General features: G+C 40.5%; 1 non-coding gene across 1 annotated transcript in view; it reads left to right on the forward strand.

Moving 5' to 3' along the window:
* Positions 1-6944: 6944 nt before the first annotated feature.
* LOC143306968 (small subunit ribosomal RNA) overlaps positions 6945-7500 on the forward strand; it is a 1923-nt gene continuing 1367 nt past the window's right edge. Inside the window, exon 1 of the ribosomal RNA XR_013064228.1 lies at positions 6945-7500. This exon is cut by the window's right edge and continues 1367 nt beyond it. This is a non-coding gene — a ribosomal RNA (small subunit ribosomal RNA).

The raw sequence follows: 7500 nt of genomic DNA on the forward strand, positions 1-7500 counted from the left end.
ACTTTGAAAAATTTCGATGCGTCGCCCAAAGTTCGTACTTTTCGATAAAATCTTCGTCCTATGATACATTTCGATCAAGAACTACATTGATCGTCATGAAACTGTTTTTTTTTTTTGGAGACGTGTACGCTCCTTTTCATAAAGGAGACTATCTTATTGCGAAAGTCAAAATCGCACGCTCTCACGGCGATTTGCCCCCGTATACGCCTGGGCGTAAGCCCGTGCGTCGCCGACCTAGCGGCCTGCCGATCGGTATTTAGAGGGAGGCACTTTGAAAGCAACACGCCGTTGGAACTTTGAAAAATTTCGATGCGTCGCCAAAGTTCGTACTTTTCGATAAAATCTTCGTCCTATGATACATTTCGATCAAGAACTACATTGATCGTCATGAAACTGTTTTTTTTTTTGGGGAGACCGTGTACGCTCCTTTTCATAAAGGAGACTATCTTATTGCGAAAGTCAAAATCGCACGCTCTCACGGCGATTTGCCCCCGTATACGCCTGGGCGTAAGCCCGTGCGTCGCCGACCTAGCGGCCTGCCGATCGGTATTTAGAGGGAGGCACTTTGAAAGCAACACGCCGCTGGAACTTTGAAAAATTTCGGGGCAAAGCAATACGCGGCTGGGACTTTGAAATATTTCGGAGCGCACCTAAAGTTCGTTATTTTGGCTAAACGGAGCGAAAATCTGCATTTATACCATCACGGACGTTAGTTTAATAGCGTTTAACGATGGATCCACGGTACAGAATGCAAAAATATGATTGTTAAAATTTTCGACTAATCGGTTCTAAGAGGCGAAGCAATACGCCGCTGGGACTTTGAAATATTTCGGAGCGCACCTAAAGTTCGTTATTTTGGCTAAACGGAGCGAAAATCTGCATTTATACCATCACGGACGTTAGTTTAATAGCGTTTAACGATGGATCCACGGTACAGAATGCAAAAAATATGATTGTTAAAATTTTCGACTAATCGGTTCTAAGAGGCGAAGCAATACGCCGCTGGGACTTTGAAATATTTCGGAGCGCACCTAAAGTTCGTTATTTTGGCTAAACGGAGCGAAAATCTGCATTTATACCATCACGGACGCTAGTTTAATAGCGTTTAACGATCGATCCACGGTACAGAATGCAAAAATATGATTGTTAAAATTTTCGACTAATCGGTTCTAAGAGGCGAAGCAATACGCCGCTGGGACTTTGAAATATTTCGGAGCGCACCTAAAGTTCGTTATTTTGGCTAAACGGAGCGAAAATCTGCATTTATACCATCACGGACGTTAGTTTAATAGCGTTTAACTATGGATCCACGGTACAGAATGCAAAAATATGATTGTTAAAATTTTCGACTAATCGGTTCTAAGAGGCGAAGCAATACGCCGCTGGGACTTTGAAATATTTCGGAGCGCACCTAAAGTTCGTTATTTTGGCTAAACGGAGCGAAAATCTGCATTTATACCATCACGGACGTTAGTTTAATAGCGTTTAACGATGGATCCACGGTACAGAATGCAAAAATATGATTGTTAAAATTTTCGACTAATCGGTTCTAAGAGGCGAAGCAATACGCCGCTGGGACTTTGAAATATTTCGGAGCGCACCTAAAGTTCGTTATTTTGGCTAAACGGAGCGAAAATCTGCATTTATACCATCACGGACGTTAGTTCAATAGCGTTTAACGATCGATCCACGGTACAGAATGCAAAAATATGATTGTTAAAATTTTCGACTAATCGGTTCTAAGAGGCGAAGCAATACGCCGCTGGGACTTTGAAATATTTCGGAGCGCACCTAAAGTTCGTTATTTTGGCTAAACGGAGCGAAAATCTGCATTTATACCATCACGGACGTTAGTTTAATAGCGTTTAACGATCGATCCACGGTACAGAATGCAAAAATATGATTGTTAAAATTTTCGACTAATCGGTTCTAAGAGGCGAAGCAATACGCCGCTGGGACTTTGAAATATTTCGGAGCGCACCTAAAGTTCGTTATTTTGGCTAAACGGAGCGAAAATCTGCATTTATACCATCACGGACGTTAGTTTAATAGCGTTTAACGATGGATCCACGGTACAGAATGCAAAAATATGATTGTTAAAATTTTCGACTAATCGGTTCTAAGAGGCGAAGCAATACGCCGCTGGGACTTTGAAATATTTCGGAGCGCACCTAAAGTTCGTTATTTTGGCTAAACGGAGCGAAAATCTGCATTTATACCATCACGGACGCTAGTTTAATAGCGTTTAACGATCGATCCACGGTACAGAATGCAAAAATATGATTGTTAAAATTTTCGACTAATCGGTTCTAAGAGGCGAAGCAATACGCCGCTGGGACTTTGAAATATTTCGGAGCGCACCTAAAGTTCGTTATTTTGGCTAAACGGAGCGAAAATCTGCATTTATACCATCACGGACGTTAGTTTAATAGCGTTTAACGATCGATCCACGGTACAGAATGCAAAAATATGATTGTTAAAATTTTCGACTAATCGGTTCTAAGAGGCGAAGCAATACGCCGCTGGGACTTTGAAATATTTCGGAGCGCACCTAAAGTTCGTTATTTTGGCTAAACGGAGCGAAAATCTGCATTTATACCATCACGGACGTTAGTTTAATAGCGTTTAACGATGGATCCACGGTACAGAATGCAAAAATATGATTGTTAAAATTTTCGACTAATCGGTTCTAAGAGGCGAAGCAATACGCCGCTGGGACTTTGAAATATTTCGGAGCGCACCTAAAGTTCGTTATTTTGGCTAAACGGAGCGAAAATCTGCATTTATACCATCACGGACGTTAGTTTAATAGCGTTTAACGATGGATCCACGGTACAGAATGCAAAAATATGATTGTTAAAATTTTCGACTAATCGGTTCTAAGAGGCGAAGCAATACGCCGCTGGGACTTTGAAATATTTCGGAGCGCACCTAAAGTTCGTTATTTTGGCTAAACGGAGCGAAAATCTGCATTTATACCATCACGGACGTTAGTTTAATAGCGTTTAACGATGGATCCACGGTACAGAATGCAAAAATATGATTGTTAAAATTTTCGACTAATCGGTTCTAAGAGGCGAAGCAATACGCCGCTGGGACTTTGAAATATTTCGGAGCGCATCTAAAGTTCGTTATTTTGGCTAAACGGAGCGAAAATCTGCATTTATACCATCACGGACGTTAGTTTAATAGCGTTTAACGATGGATCCACGGTACAGAATGCAAAAATATGATTGTTAAAATTTTCGACTAATCGGTTCTAAGAGGCGAAGCAATACGCCGCTGGGACTTTGAAATATTTCGGAGCGCACCTAAAGTTCGTTATTTTGGCTAAACGGAGCGAAAATCTGCATTTATACCATCACGGACGCTAGTTTAATAGCGTTTAACGATCGATCCACGGTACAGAATGCAAAAATATGATTGTTAAAATTTTCGACTAATCGGTTCTAAGAGGCGAAGCAATACGCCGCTGGGACTTTGAAATATTTCGGAGCGCACCTAAAGTTCGTTATTTTGGCTAAACGGAGCGAAAATCTGCATTTATACCATCACGGACGTTAGTTTAATAGCGTTTAACTATGGATCCACGGTACAGAATGCAAAAATATGATTGTTAAAATTTTCGACTAATCGGTTCTAAGAGGCGAAGCAATACGCCGCTGGGACTTTGAAATATTTCGGAGCGCACCTAAAGTTCGTTATTTTGGCTAAACGGAGCGAAAATCTGCATTTATACCATCACGGACGTTAGTTTAATAGCGTTTAACGATGGATCCACGGTACAGAATGCAAAAATATGATTGTTAAAATTTTCGACTAATCGGTTCTAAGAGGCGAAGCAATACGCCGCTGGGACTTTGAAATATTTCGGAGCGCACCTAAAGTTCGTTATTTTGGCTAAACGGAGCGAAAATCTGCATTTATACCATCACGGACGTTAGTTCAATAGCGTTTAACGATCGATCCACGGTACAGAATGCAAAAATATGATTGTTAAAATTTTCGACTAATCGGTTCTAAGAGGCGAAGCAATACGCCGCTGGGACTTTGAAATATTTCGGAGCGCACCTAAAGTTCGTTATTTTGGCTAAGCGGAGCGAAAATCTGCATTTATACCATCACGGACGTTAGTTTAATAGCGTTTAACGATCGATCCACGGTACAGAATGCAAAAATATGATTGTTAAAATTTTCGACTAATCGGTTCTAAGAGGCGAAGCAATACGCCGCTGGGACTTTGAAATATTTCGGAGCGCACCTAAAGTTCGTTATTTTGGCTAAACGGAGCGAAAATCTGCATTTATACCATCACGGACGTTAGTTTAATAGCGTTTAACGATGGATCCACGGTACAGAATGCAAAAATATGATTGTTAAAATTTTCGACTAATCGGTTCTAAGAGGCGAAGCAATACGCCGCTGGGACTTTGAAATATTTCGGAGCGCACCTAAAGTTCGTTATTTTGGCTAAACGGAGCGAAAATCTGCATTTATACCATCACGGACGCTAGTTTAATAGCGTTTAACGATCGATCCACGGTACAGAATGCAAAAATATGATTGTTAAAATTTTCGACTAATCGGTTCTAAGAGGCGAAGCAATACGCCGCTGGGACTTTGAAATATTTCGGAGCGCACCTAAAGTTCGTTATTTTGGCTAAACGGAGCGAAAATCTGCATTTATACCATCACGGACGTTAGTTTAATAGCGTTTAACGATCGATCCACGGTACAGAATGCAAAAATATGATTGTTAAAATTTTCGACTAATCGGTTCTAAGAGGCGAAGCAATACGCCGCTGGGACTTTGAAATATTTCGGAGCGCACCTAAAGTTCGTTATTTTGGCTAAACGGAGCGAAAATCTGCATTTATACCATCACGGACGTTAGTTTAATAGCGTTTAACGATGGATCCACGGTACAGAATGCAAAAATATGATTGTTAAAATTTTCGACTAATCGGTTCTAAGAGGCGAAGCAATACGCCGCTGGGACTTTGAAATATTTCGGAGCGCACCTAAAGTTCGTTATTTTGGCTAAACGGAGCGAAAATCTGCATTTATACCATCACGGACGTTAGTTTAATAGCGTTTAACGATGGATCCACGGTACAGAATGCAAAAATATGATTGTTAAAATTTTCGACTAATCGGTTCTAAGAGGCGAAGCAATACGCCGCTGGGACTTTGAAATATTTCGGAGCGCATCTAAAGTTCGTTATTTTGGCTAAACGGAGCGAAAATCTGCATTTATACCATCACGGACGTTAGTTTAATAGCGTTTAACGATGGATCCACGGTACAGAATGCAAAAATATGATTGTTAAAATTTTCGACTTATCGGTTCTGGATCACTGAAAAATCAAAAAAAATTATTAATTTTGATTAATTAAATTACATATGTAGTTTTATATTGTTATAGTCTCGTATTTGTTAATGTTTTGTCGTAAGAAAATGCAAAAATATCGTTTTAATGTTTTCGTCTCATCGGTTCTGGATCGCTGAAAAATCAAAAAAAAATATTAATTTTGATTAATTAAATTACAAATGGAGTTTTATATTGCTATAGTCGCTTATTTGTTAATGTTTTACCGTAAGAAAATGCAAAAATATCGTTTTAATATTTTCATCTCATCGGTTCTGGGCGGTTTTAAAATTTTTTAAAATATTAATTAAACCCATGATTTACATGAGAATGTGAATTTATTATGTCCTGCATGTTAATTTATTAATTTTCATGTATAGAACGTTATAAAATGAAAGGATATGTTCGACGATATTTTCAGTCTAAGTTTTACCGTGCCGGCGGGATGGTACGCTCTCACGGCGGTTTGCACAGGCATACGCCTGGGCGTAAGCCCATGCGTCGCCGACCTAGCGGCCGGCCGTTCGGTATTTATAGGAAGGCACTTTCGGTTCGCTCGGACCGGTCGGGAGTAGCGTCGAGCGTGTGGCTCTTTTATGACTTCGGTTGAAAAGCAGTCTACCGCTCCTCGAGAATATACTTTCTCGACTATTCTCGTTCCGGTTTTCCGTTGCGGATTATTATTAATCTCCACACAGCATTACCACGGGTCGGTGTCTAAGACCGAATGGCCCATATGTGGTGAGCCTTGTAATATAAGGCTGGTGACCTGTATGCACTTATAAATGTTGCATACTTGTACAAACTGAGCATCAACTGTCTGTAACCAAAATTTGTTAAAACTGAAAAAGTTATAAGATTGTATAAAATTTTTGAACCAAGAAAGTAGTGTTAGACGAAAATTCGTTCTATCACTTTTAGAAGGGAGACTGTTTGGAAATATTTAAAGTATAAAATACACAAAAGTCCACTGAATTATGAACAAAATTACGTCCCTGAATTTAAGAAAAGTCAAGAGGTGTCAGAAATAAAATCCTCTCTGATACGTTCAGAGAGGAAAATAAGTATGGAGAGAGGAGTAAAAATGAAAGAAGTTTTAAGGCTGGGGAAACTTCTAAAGGAGAGAGATTCCAACATATCTAATATGTACATTTAAAGCAAGTCCAAGGAACTCTCTCCGTTAATGTTTGAAAAGGTGTGTGCAGATGGAGGAGAAATGTATAAAGTACAGAGACGAGGTTGGTGGGCCCGCTCTAATGATAAAGATTATAAAATTTGGTGGCAAAATGACCAGCATGATCACTGTACGCGCTTTCTCGATTTGTATAGCATGCCACTGTCCGCGCTATCTTTTATTATATTGTCCAGCGTGTGTGGTCTACGTGCTTGCACGATGGATGCACGGCGTGAAAGTGATTTTCGTGCTTTATGAGAGGAGGAGGAGAATATTTGGCCTCTATAAGAGGTACAAAATTTATGAAATGTGTGTTACATACAAAAGAGAAATGGCTTAACGTCGATCGGTCTTACAGGGAGGGCCGACGACGAAAATTTAAATTTACAATAATAACTAAGCTCCCTGGTTGATCCTGCCAGTAGTCATATGCTTGTCTCAAAGATTAAGCCATGCATGTCTAAGTACATACCGAATTAAGGTGAAACCGCGAATGGCTCATTAAATCAGTTTTGGTTTCTTAGATCGTACAAAACATTACTTGGATAACTGTGGTAATTCTAGAGCTAATACATGCAAACCAGAATTCCACCCAGAGATGGGAGGAATGCTTTTATTAGATCAAAACCAATCGGTGGCGGACGGCTTGTCCGTTCGTCCATCGTCGGCTTTGGTGACTCTGAATAACTTTGTGCTGATCGTATGGTCATCTAGCACCGACGACGGATCTTTCAAATGTCTGCCTTATCAACTGTCGATGGTAGGTTCTACGCCTACCATGGTTGTAACGGGTAACGGGGAATCAGGGTTCGATTCCGGAGAGGGAGCCTGAGAAACGGCTACCACATCCAAGGAAGGCAGCAGGCGCGCAAATTACCCACTCCCGGCACGGGGAGGTAGTGACGAAAAATAACGATACGGGACTCATCCGAGGCCCCGTAATCGGAATGAGTACACT

This window comes from Osmia lignaria, unplaced genomic scaffold, assembly GCF_051020975.1.
Source record: "Osmia lignaria lignaria isolate PbOS001 unplaced genomic scaffold, iyOsmLign1 scaffold0041, whole genome shotgun sequence".
NCBI lineage: Eukaryota > Metazoa > Arthropoda > Insecta > Hymenoptera > Megachilidae > Osmia > Osmia lignaria.